Source organism: Mastomys coucha, unplaced genomic scaffold (assembly GCF_008632895.1).
Source record: "Mastomys coucha isolate ucsf_1 unplaced genomic scaffold, UCSF_Mcou_1 pScaffold19, whole genome shotgun sequence".
NCBI lineage: Eukaryota > Metazoa > Chordata > Mammalia > Rodentia > Muridae > Mastomys > Mastomys coucha.
The window spans coordinates 23,307,083-23,320,029 of NW_022196901.1; the positions used below are offsets into that span (position 1 = coordinate 23,307,083).

General features: G+C 44.9%; 1 pseudogene; it reads left to right on the top strand.

Moving 5' to 3' along the window:
* Positions 1 to 381: 381 nt before the first annotated feature.
* On the top strand, positions 382 to 515 carry LOC116097667 (annotated as a pseudogene).
* Positions 516 to 12,947: the final 12,432 nt, after the last annotated feature.

The window sequence follows — 12,947 nt, forward strand, 5'->3', positions numbered from 1 at the left end:
AATTCTTTTAGAGTGTTGAATGCTTTTTCCACAGTAAGCTTGGAAAAGTAGTTATTGCAAGTCTATGTTCGTGTGGATAGATGGGGAGGTGGGTTGCTAAGTGAATGAGTAGACATGTGGGTGTGTGATTGGATGTGAGGGTGGATAGATCCATCCTCTCTGGGCTTTTGTCACTGCCTACAGACTGATGTGTGAGCCTCTACAAAGCCTCAGAAATTAAGAGGATGAGACATCATTCTTGGACCCCACAGAAAGCCCAGGTGAGTGGATGTATAGACAGATAAGTGGATGGACATACAGTAGGGAGGTAGGATGGATGAATAGATGGTGCATAGGAGAGTAAATGGAGGCATGAGTGGATTTATATACAAATGGGAGGTTGATCCCTGGCAATGGGCAAAGAGACACCTTGTTGGTATTCTTATCTCATTCAGGGGCAAAGCAAATGTCAGCCCATCATCCTAGCTTGATACCTGGCTTGGTGGCAAAAGCTGCTTTATGCTTAGGACTCACAAAAATCAAGTCAAGTCAAGTCAAGTCAAATCAAATCAATCAAATCCAGACAGTACAATAAGGAAGAAGGGAAACAGACGCCTGTGGACCACAACACCACCCACAGACCTGTCCTCCAGTGCACAGAACAGATGGGCCACAGACACCTGCTTGCATACACACCAGGCAGAATGGATGGAGGATGTCATACAGGGGCCTGCTAGTTATGTGGTTAGCCTGCAGCTGGCACCACCACAATGTGCAAGTATGTGGTGGTCAGATGGGAGAGATAAAGAGAAGTTGAGCAGCTTGAGCATTTTGAAGAGAGATGGAACTGGAAACTCAAGGGTGGAGAGGAATAGCCTGTCCAGCCCTGCCACCTGGAGCCATGGTGAGGTACCAGCCTGAGCTGCCAATGAGGGCCATGCCTGAGTTCATGTCTACACAGAGGCAGGGGTCAGTGTTGACATCCGTGCTCATATTACTACTAGAGAACATGGGACACCTCTGACCTGGGCAGCCATTGGCGATCATCTGGATATCCAGAGGTGGTGTAGAACTGGCCCTTCCCCTCACAGGACACAGTGCTCTGGAGAGCTTCCCCCATCTCTCAACCCTGTCAGTACTCAGGAAAGCAGGCCACACAACACAACAGTGTTGGCCCTGGTTGAGGGGTTGCAGAGGAGCCAGCGCTGAGAATGAGAGAAAAGGAGAGCGTATCCCCACTCCCCCGTTCATCTGCTGTGAGATGGCATAGGCGCAGGGGCGATGCCCTCCCCCTGGCCACATATGGTAATCTGGAAAGCTGGCCTTGAGGGCAGGAGAGAGGGAAAGATAGCCCTGCCCCTTCACTGGCTATAGCACTTGGGAGAGCAGGCCCTGCTCCTTGCTGGAGCACCACAATGGAGATGGCCGTAATGTCAAAGGTATGAGAGTGGGAGAGCTGTCCCACACCCTCAGAGGTTGCAGCACTTGGAAGAGTGGATCCCATTCCTTGACTGGGCAGCATAGTGGGGCTAACTCTGGAGGTGTGGTGGGGGGGGGTGAGCCGGCACCGAGGGCATAAGAGCAGGAGAGTTGAAACAGATGCCTGCTGATGGTGGCATTGAGTGGCCCATCAGGAGCAGTGCTGGCAAGCTCACCCTTATGGTGCAGATAAGGGAGAGCTGGTGGGCTGACCAGCTCTGCTACCACCCAGGCCCAGATCCAGGTTCTGAGATGGCCCACCCCAAAATCTATATCATCTGTGAACTGTTGGGACTTGTGAGAGGGCCAGTCCTACTGATCCAAAGCTGCAGGATCTCCATGACACAAGGCAACAACAGAATAACCAGAAGGAGTCCCAGTGAAGATCCAATATTGATGGTGTCACAGAAAGCCAGAGGTCTTGAATTAGACCAATGACTCATTGCAATGAACATTTGCAAGTGAAGATGTGTGGACAGAGGAATATACTGTGGGACATGCTGTGACACACTACAGCTTCTGCATTGAGATGCTTTCTATGCCTTTTTTAAAAAATTGTTGTTTGTGTGTGTTCCTTATGTAGGGAGTGGTTTGCAAGGGCAAAGAGTAAACATGAGGAGATAGAGAGATGGGTGGGACTCAGGTGCATAATGTGAAACTTATAAGGAACCAATAAAAAGTTTTTAAAATGAATGGAGGTTGAGGGATAGGTGAATGGAAGGGCTGCTGGTTGGCTGGTAGGCTTAGTGGATAAGTGGGTTTGTAGGTGGATGGATAGAAAGGAGGGGACTGGGTGAGTGGACAAGTGCATGGAAGAGGGTAGATAGAGGAATTGGGTATTTATATTGGTGGGTGGGTGGAAGGATGGAAGGATAGATCACAGATATAGGTATCTGACATATGAGGTAAAACTGAAGAATCAATTGTATTAGCTTTGTGTCAAGAATGGTAGAATGTTGTTGTTCATCCTAAGGGGCTACAACATTCTACCATTCTTGACACAAAGCTAATACAATTGATTCTTCAGTTTTACCTCATATGTCAGATAACTAACTAGTACCCTCGGAGCTCCCAGGGTCTCAACCACCAACCAAGGACTGCACATAGAGGGGTCTGATTGTTCAAGCAGCATGTGTATGGTAGAGGATTGCAAAATCGATCATCAATAGGAGGAGAGGACCTTGGCCCTGTGAAGGTTCTATGCCCCAGTGTAGGGGAATGCCAGGGCCAGAAAGTGGGAGAGGGCGGGGTGGCAGGCATGGGGAGGGGGGAGGCAACAGGGGTTTGTTTTTGTTTGTTTTTTTGTTTTTTTGGAGGGGAAACTGGGAAAGGGGAAATTCGCATGTAAATAAAGAAAATATCTAAAATAAAAAAAAAAAAAAAGAATGGTAGAATGTAGACATTTCTGTCCTTACCCCTCAGGGTTTCTGACACGAGGAAGGAGTTATCAGCTACATGTATCCTCTAATGAACTCTTCCTCTCTTTTTCATTTGCCTGCCATGCTGCTTACCAAATTAGAACTCAGTGTCATGGGACCTCTAACAGGAATTTGCACTTTCTTGGTTAAGTTATAATACAAATTGGAAGGAAAATGCATTAATAGCAATTTGATCTTTTGATTAGCATTTTGTTTTGCATGACTGGGAATCAAACTCAGGGCTTCCTGCATACTAGGCAAGCATTTTATCACACAGCTATCCTGATTAGTATTTCTCTTATTCCTTCTACCTGTGATGTAGATTCTACTGAGGGGTTGCAATGTAGAAGATGAGAAGTCTTAGGACTTGGACATTGTCTAAGTGTTTAGAAGCACTGCTGGTGTTCAGAGATGGAGATAGATGGGTGGGTGAAGAATGGGTGGAGGGATCAGGGCTCCAGCTGTGTCTGACATGCCATGATTCCAGGTAATGCAGACTCAGCCACACCTTCCTTCCTCATCTGGAGACCAAGACAAAGGGTTGGTTACTCCAGTTGTTAGTGCTGTTCACATGTACAGGTGCAAGGTCATCCACTGGAGTATGGGCAATCTTCTGATAGCCATCTCCAAAGAAAAGTGACTTCCTTCTCTCAGCAACCATATACTGCTAATATCTGCTCAGCTAGAGGTGGGTATCAGAGCACCTGCTCTCTCAGTATGAGGCTTTTGAGCTCTTTTGATCATCTGTAGGTCTTGTGGGTAAGCATAACTGCTGTGAGTTCATGAGTACAGCTTCTGTGTCATGGCTAGAGCTCAGCATTTCACAGCTCTCCTTTCCATCCTCCACTGCTTCCTGCCTTCTTCCAAGATGGTTTCATCCTAGAGGGGAGGATGATGTTGATGTCTCATCCTGACATCTATTTGTCGCTTGTTCTCAGCACTTTGAACAGTGGTGAGTCTCTGCATTCATCACTACACATTGCAACAACAGTTTTCTCCAACCACAGTTGGAAACTGTTCAGATCTATGGATATAAATATAAACATTTAAAATGCAGTTTGGTAACATGACCACTTAGCAAAATAACACCAATAGGTTTTCCTATGAGCATAAATTTTGGTCATATTTACAATATCAGGCATGAATCCCTCCTGTAGAACAGGCCTCAAGCCTAATCACAATAGTAGTTAGTTACCCCATAAACAACTGTGCTATGATGACATTAGTAGGCATATCTTATAAGACAGAGTGATATAGTAGCATGCAGGATCCATCAATGGGTAGGATCATTGATGCTTTTTCGTCCCCAGCAGCCTACATAGCAACCTCTAGTACCACAAAAGTTAGGTAGCAGAGAGACAACTTCCAGGTGAACACAAAAGTGATTTCTCTATGTCCTGTAGAAAGTGTGTGGTGTGGTATCTGCAGCAAGAAGACCTTACATGGTGAAAATCCAAGAGAAATGGCAACAATATCTTGTATCGTTTGGGGTGCCTCTGGGGTCTCCCTGACTAATAATTAGTAGGGAGATAACCTGTGCCTGACAGTGAGATTGCTATTTAACACCCCAGGGTGCTAAATGATCTTAGCGATTCAAATCAAAACTATTATCAAAAGAAGAAGAGGAAGAGAAGGAAGACAAAGGAGAAGAAGAGGGAGAAGAAGAAAAAGTAGGAGAAGGAAGAGGAGAAGGAGGAGGAGGAGGAGGAGGAGGAGGAAGAAGAAGAGGAAATTACTATTGGTATGAATGAGAGAAACTGGAAAGTTAATGATAGTTTCTCAAAAATCAGACCTAGAATAACCATGGTTCAGTATCTTCTCTTCATGGCATATTCCTGGAAGAGAAACAAGGTTTTCTGGTATAGCTATATGATGTCATAGCAGCAGGATTCACAACAGCCAAAAGGTAGAAGCAACTTGGGGCCAGTCCATCAGTGAGTGAAGGTAAAATGTTCTGTGCATGATGACAACTTAGAACAGAAAGAAAATATGACTTGTGCAGCAGCACTGATGAACTCCAAGGATCCTGCATTGAATAAAACATGTCATCCACAAAGATGCTTGTGGGAATTCACATGTTTGGGTTCTATTGTCTTTTCTTTTCTTTTCTTCTTTTCTTTTCTTTTCTTTTCTTCTATCCTTCCTTTCTTCTTTCTTCCTTCCTTCCTTCCTTTCTTTCTTTCTTTCTTTCTTTCTTTCTTTCTTTCTTTCTTTCTTTCTTTCTTTCTGTCTCTCTGTCTTTTTTCTTCCTTTCTTTCTTCCTTCCTTTCTGCCTTCCTTCCTTCCTTCCTTCCTTCCTTTCTTCCTTTCCTTCTTTCTTTTCTCTCTCCTTCTTTCTTTCTTTTGAAAAAGGATCTTGTGCATCCCAGGCTAGCTTTGAGCCCATGATGTACTTAGAAAAGAAGTATTCTTAGAATACCTTGAACTCCTGAATTTCTTACCTTCACTTCCTAAGTACAAACATTATAGGCATGTGTCCCCATTTCAAGCTTGTAAAGGACACCTAAAATGTTTAAATGCATAGGTATGGAGTACTGAATGGTCAGAGGCTGGGCTTGGAAGGGTGTGTGTGTGTGTGTGTGTGTGTGTGTGTGTGTGTGTGTGTGGTTATTGCTTCATGCGGACAGAACTACAGTTAGGAAAGAGCAATGATGACAACTCTCATATATGAACTTACAAATGGCTGATATTGGGGATGGAGCTCAGTGGTTTAGTATTAACATGTGCAAGGCCCTCAACTCCATCCTTAGTGCCACAGGGTGTTACATATAAATAATGAAAGAAAAATCAATGACCTCTTGATTTTAAAACATCAAATGTCCACTGCAAAAACTTTACAAATACCAGAATGATGAAGAGGAAAGAGTATCGCATACACAATCCCAGCACTGAAGGCAAATTTAAAATAGCAGTCCTGTAGTGTAATGACTCTGTATTAAGGTATGTGAGACACACACATATTCACACTCACAAACTCATACACAAGCAAACTTATCAACACACACAAACTCATACATAGTTTATCTCTCTTACACACACACACACACACACACACACACACAAAGACTGTTTTACATTTACACGGTACATTTTACCATGTTTTGGACTTTGTTATTTTTATTTGCTTTGTTTTGCTCCATGTGTCTGGCAGAGGTTTTTTCTTGTGTCATTAAAGCACTTTTATGATTTTATATGTTTTGTGTAAAATATATTTTTATAGTAAGTAGTTTTTCTTTGGAAAAATTAGAAAGTTAACTTTAAATTAAAATGAAAACTGTCAAAAAAGAAGATCAAATCACAAAGTGCTCTGGACTTCAGAGTTTCCTGAAGGACTGAGCTTGTTTGCACATGTGATCATGCTCCCATGCTATTGTGTGATTTCACTCAAATCTCACTTAGCTTGCTGTTGCTTCTCAAAAAAATACAAACATAAAACCCAAACTTATTGGATGTTCTGGAGACTCATGTCTTTCTCGCATCCTGAAGATGAGGTGACCAAGAGACCCTGAGGAAGGGAATCTGCTGGAGACTCAGCAGGCAAGAGGAGGGTTCACGGGGAGAACTCTCAGTACATGGGTGGGTGGATGAGCAGTCAGGCAAGTGGATGGGCACATGTGGGTGGATGGGTATGTAGATGGGTGGATAGATACATTGGTGGGTGAATAGAGGAATGTATGCACGGGTGGATGGGTGCAGAGCTAGATACACGGATGTATCGGTGGGTGCATGTGTAGACTGTTGGGTAGATAAATGGATAGGTAGCTGAACAGCTGAGTAGTTAGGAGGATGGACGGATAGACCTGGGCAGTCTAGGAAAGGCAGCAAGGCAGAGCAGAGCAGGCCATCACAGGTCTCTGTACTCATCACCACCATGTCACAGAGGAAGCTTCTCTTTGGAAGCCTTTGAGCCTCATGTTTCTGGAGTCCTGAAAGGATCCCTCTTATGTGTGGGCCCACTGGCAGCCCAAGAAGCTGCCCCTTGCCCAGGAACTCCCATCTGGCAGGGCTGTTACTTCATCCCAGTTGGAGTTTCCCCTTCCCCACTCAGTGCCTCTGAGCCTCACTCAAGCTGGGGAATCCCAGCATGCCAGGCCCTTTGAAGTAAGAGCTCCACTGGGCCTGCAGGCTCCCTGCCTTCAAAGGGGCTCAGAATAAGCTGCAGTCACATGGGGTGGTAAGAGGTGGTAAGTGGGAGGGGGCAGAGGATGGGCTCCTAGGATTCTCCCTTGAAGTCAGGGAACCGCAGAAGAGTGTAGAGGCCTCTACCCTCTCATTCTTTCCCATGGCCTGCTGGTCTTCACTTCCCAAAGCCAGCAAGTAGAAACTCCTCCATTCATCCAACATCCCAACCTTCCATTTACTAAAGTTCTGTTGGATGCCCTTGTTGAAGCAGGCTTTGGGTAGGGGTTTCATCACATTGAATTTCTGTCTTCACTCCCCATCCACAACCCTATTTCAAGATTTGCTCACTGTCTCCCAGGAACTCAATTCCATCACATTTCCTTCCAGACTCACCTCAAAAGCCTTCTCTACGAAATCCAATCCACTGCACCTCACAGGCCTCAGCACTACTGGATCTTGGATCATGTCAGCCTGGTCTCACATATTGGTGGCAGCCGGAGCATGAGAAACACCTGATGTCAGCTTCAATTTCCTCCTGCAAATGGTGAGACCACCTTCAAACACCCAGGAGAAGGGTGCTCTGTGGTGCCCCAGTGCCTTCCATGCACAGCTAGCACCTCCCTTTCCCACATATAGCACAGCTTTTAAATCTATGAGCTGTGAACCATTAGTGGGTTTTGAAATCGATGTGATAGGTCATGACAAGCACTTTTATAAGAAAAGAAATAGAATGTATGAGGTAAAAAAGGGCCAGAGGGCACTTTGTGAACCAGGGATGAGCATGGGTAAAGAACTGTTTACTCTCACACACTGCAAGCCCCACTCTGCTTCTTTCTGTGCATGCCCAATTGAGCAGGAACATGTGGCAGCATCACTACAGACACCACTCTTTTCAAGGTTTCTAAAAATAAACTAATCTTATGTGCCCAACTAATTCTTAAAATTTAGCATACATCTTCAATGAGATGTGGGAATGTTGTTCATCCATTCATTCTTTTGTTCATTTGCCATCATCCATATAGTCAACCCATTCTCTGTTTCTCTCTGTGTGTCTTTGTTCTCTATGTTCTCTTTGTATCTCTGTCTCTCTGTCTGTCTCTATCCCTCCATCCCTCTCTCCTTCCCTCCCTTCCCCTCTCCCTCCTTCCCATTCTCTTTTCATTTTCTCTTTGTTTCTTGGCGGGATTTCTCTGTGTAACCCTGGCTGTCATGGAACTCATTCTGTAGATCAAGCTAGTCTCGAACTCACAGATGTGACTCCTCAGTACTGAGATTGAAGGTGTGCACCACTACCTCCCTGCAAATTTTTATTTTTTAAAAGTAAAGGAAAAAAGGTTTTTTATGTCCTATTTTGTAGCTCTGGGACCAAGACCCCAGAACACACACAAACTCTACATTGGCTTTTTTTTTCAATGATGACCAATCATCATACTTCCTTAGTTCTCAAGAGTAAATCACGACTGCCCAGCTGTTTCCTAACTCCAGCTCTTGGTGAGATGCGTTCTTTCATTCCTTTTTGTCCTAAAATCATGAGGACATAGCTGAGGCTTTATTCTAAACTTCACTGAGTTCATGAAGATGGAGTGAAGGGGTTGTTTGTCTTTGGTACAAGATACCCCAGGGCTAAGATCTCAGCACAAGGAAGATTTATTTGCTCCAGAGGGCCAAAGGCAGGGAATAAGAGACAAAGACAGGAAGTAGATGATGAGGGAGAAGGGGAAGAGAACAAGAGGGAGTGGGGAAGGAATATTTGTCCCAGAAGAACAAAGGACTGCCTCTGAATAGGGAGGACACAGACATGGCTCATAGGCAAATGGCAGTTTATCAAAGTAAAATGGGAAACCTGTGTTAGGATGAAGTGTTTAATTTTGATTTGGCATGTTAATTAGATGAGCCAAAGGGGGATTTTGATTGCTGGACCTTAATACTTTGATGGTCAGTTTCACAAGGAGGAAGTAGCTAAATAAGAAAATAGATCTTGGTAGTTAGCTTTAGGAAAATATTCTAATGGTTTTTAACAAAGAACAAGGAAGGAGAGGGCCTGCCAAAGCCATGTTTCTCATGCTTGGGACTGGCTAGAGTCCCTTCAGGAATTCTAGAGATTTTGGGAAGGGGAAGTGTACTGCGACAAAGTCCTGTGTAGCCCAGGCTGGCCATGAAATTGTTATGTAGCCAAGGATCACCCTAACCCCTGACCTTCCCACCTCTGAGTCCCCAGTGCTGGGATGAAAAAAGTTCTCCTCCATGCCTGGCAGAGAATTAGAGATCATTACTAAAAATGGTCTCTATGGGCTGATTCAAGATGTAAAGAAAGCTTAACATGTGATATCTCCAAGTCTCAGTTATGAGTTGCTGATTTCCACATCTGCCTGTTACATGATTTACTCTTGCATGGACACCATGGGCTGTGCTGAAATCTCCAAGGTGGATGAAGATAAAGGGACAGATTTTGAAATGATGTTCCCAAGATGATGACCTATGCAGACAGTGAGCTTGTCCATACCAGAGATGGAGCCACACCTCCAGATTGGGAGAGGAGGAGTCAGGAGGGTAGTCTACAACCTTCACCAGCAGAACCACAGAAGCCCTTTAAACACAAGGCTCCTGGGACACTTCCCACAGTTCTCCAGCTGGGGTTTGTATGGCAGTGCTGCAGGGAAGCATCTGTCTGTGTCTGTTCCTGATTCCCCAGGGCGTTACTACCAACTCCGCACTCCTTCAGTATAGCACAGCACCATGAGGCCATGCTCTTTTTGCTCTTGGACTAGAAGCAGCTTCTCCTAGGACTCTGCCAAAAAGCCAGCAATGAGCAGAGGTTGCCTCCTGCCCATGAGCTGGAGATGAGCAGATGTGGCCTTCTGGCTGAGTGCTGTACCCGCTTCTCTAAAAGCTTACTGTTTTCTGGAAATCTGTGTAATATTTATCTCACCTCCCTGCCACCTTCATTGCTGCAACAGTACTGTACACACCTCTCTAGGGTTTGCAAGAAGACCCCATTGGTTCTCTTAGGCTTTTCCTGTAAGACCAGCTTGTCCATACCAGCTAAACCTCCATTAATTAAGACTTTGGTAGCTCACATCTATCTACATACTGTGCCAGCACAGGCTCTGGCTCCCAGGTTATTTTCTTTGTGCCTGCTGGCATTTTTTTTCAGGTCTATGTAAATATTAATTAAACCAAGGCTTCCTTTTGCAGGTGGTTGATAATGACTCAGAAGGCATCCTTTAAAGCTGGACACCTGGTTATTGCTTCAGGAATGCACCGGGCATGTGACTTGTTGTCAATGCCCAGGTCTGGGTCCCCAAGATTCCTAGGCAATGTGTTGCAGTGTGGGCAGACAGGCTGGCCCTATACGCCTAAAACCTGCTTCTCTATCAACTCTGTTTCTCTATCTGAGTTCACATAAGACCCAGCACTACCAGTTAGTAGTTTATTCTGTCAGGAGGGTGAGATTAGCAGCATTTTATAGGCAAGGAAACTGAGGCATGGCATTCACCTGGGTTTCCATGGATACATGACTGTGGGAGTGCCCTTTACTGCTTAGGTCTGAAACCCCTAAGCTGAGAAGGGACATAACCTTTGTCTTCATGGGCCAAGGTGTCAAATGGGAGAATAAGCTGTGGGACACTGGATGCCTGGCACTGTGGCCTTTCTGATAGTAAGTCACTGTCCCTGGAGCTGCTGGGCATGTGTGCACTGCATTTTCTTCTGTTGATATTCATCCAGCTAAACAGGTCATTGACCATCTCTTGACCTTGTCAGTTCTCTGTTGTGTACCTCCAAGGATTTTGTCCATAAATGACCATTTCAATCCACAAATGGGGACAATGGGGGTATGTGGTGACTCCAAGTAAAAAACAGTTTAGGTCTAAACAGGTTATGGAAACCATGTAGAAAAATCCCCCAGTGTGTTGAAGCTGGACAACGTGTGTAAAGTCTGCAATGACATGGGTCCTCCCATCTCAGAGACCAGGACATGCTGTAGAGAGTCTCTAGAAGTAGGGGACTTGAAGGTTCTTAGTGTGGCTGCATCCTCTGTGTCCTTCTGTCTATGGATACTTGCTGGTGATACAACAGATGCTGCAAACTCGATAACTCATGGAAAACAGACTTATGTCTTATAGTCCTGGAAGCTAAGAAGTTAAAGGTTGAGTGGCTGCATGTGAAGCAGCCAAGTCATCTCCTGGTGGAAAGCAGAAAGACAACTAAGAAGAGAGAAAGGGGCATTGGAGATAGGACTTGTTTCCACAACAAACTCACTCTCAACATCAAGAATCCACTCCTGTGCTGACAGCATCTGCTCACTCCTGATGATGGACAGCACACATGCTTCAGGTTGTCTCAAAGCCTCTGAAGCACCTCTAGCATCCTCTCCTTGCTGGGTAGGTGACTAGCACCTATTTTCTCCCTGTACTGGCTTCTCTAGCAAAGATGGCTTGGCCACATGCTCAGTGTACTCTACTGAACTCATCTCTTTATCCAGGTTCAGAATTTTCACTAGCTTCTCAGAACTGTGACAAAATACCTAGAATGGTCATTTTATAAACAGGAAAGGTTAATTTTGGCTCATGGTTTCAGAAGTTTCCAGTCATGGCTGCTTGATCTATGGCCCATGATGAGATATAGGCTTGTGAGGAAGAGTGGAACTACCCACCTCATATTGGCAGGAAGAAAAGCAGAGAGAGAGGCAAGGCCAATGTCCCAGTGTCCTTAAAGGTGTGTCCCCCAGGACCCAACTTCCTTCCAGCAGTCTCGATCTTTTAAAGACATGTGGTTTGCAGTTGGGCTTCCTTCCTCTCTCATGTGTTACTTCACCACAAGGGGTGGGAAGGCATCACACCAACTTCAATTGCTTAGTTTTTGTGGCGGCTCTCCTATCTGAGGTTATGAACTCATTGATCTCCATGATCATCACACATACAGCTGAACAAAATGGCCACACTTCAGTTCCCAGCACCTTTCCCCTCTCAGTATTTACATTGTAAGCCTCTAGGACCTAGATGGTCTCTAAGGAGTTCTTTCAGCTTCTTCTTTTCCTTTTTACTCCATCACAGCAGCCAACTGTCTGCCCCAAGCTCCTCCAGCCTCTACCCATGACACACTGCAGAGCCATACCCACCTTTGTGCATCCCCTAACAGTTCTGGTCTGGGATGAGCCAGCTGTAGGACATTGGTCCCATGTGACTAAATCAGTTCATGACATCATTGTTGCCTTAGGTTTATAAGTTCATTCTTTGCTGTTCATTTGATAATAAAAATCACCAAATACCATCTTTTTCAGAGCGTGTCCCTTTCCTGAGGTGACCCATGGCTGCATTTGTTGGACCAATGGCCTTTGCTTCTTGGTACTAATTCCATCATATTCCCTTCTATGTCCTTGCATCAGAATGATATAGACTGGGTAATATAATGAGAAGATAATTATTTCTCAGAGCTCTGAGAAGTCCAAGCTTCTTGCTGCAACTTACAATGGAAGGGAAGAGGGGAAGAGGAAATGAAAGCACTTGAGAGAGGCCTGGATGGGTGTGACGATTGTTTTTACTTAAAATCTTTGCCCAGCATAACCTGGCTTTATTTAATACTGCAAAACACATCCCAGCTAAGAACAATTACAGGGAAATTTACACACCTAATTAGGCCTAACCATCACTGGGGTTTCTGGTGAAACAAATGACCTTACGGACACCAGCTCAACACTTCTCCATTTCCCACACTAATTGATCTAGTGTTGAGAGTGAAGCTGACATGCCATGGCTTACATCAAATGAATTCAGTTTGCATTGGTGTAGGTGAAGTGGGAGATCAACACTTCAAGCTAGTTGTGTTTTTCTTTGCTTATCAACCCCACTAAAGTCATCCTTGTTCTCCCAAGGCCTTGCTGAAGGGCCAGGCAAGGTATTCATGAGGCCGGCCACTGTCCTACCCAGGCAGTGTGTGTGCCACTAACCA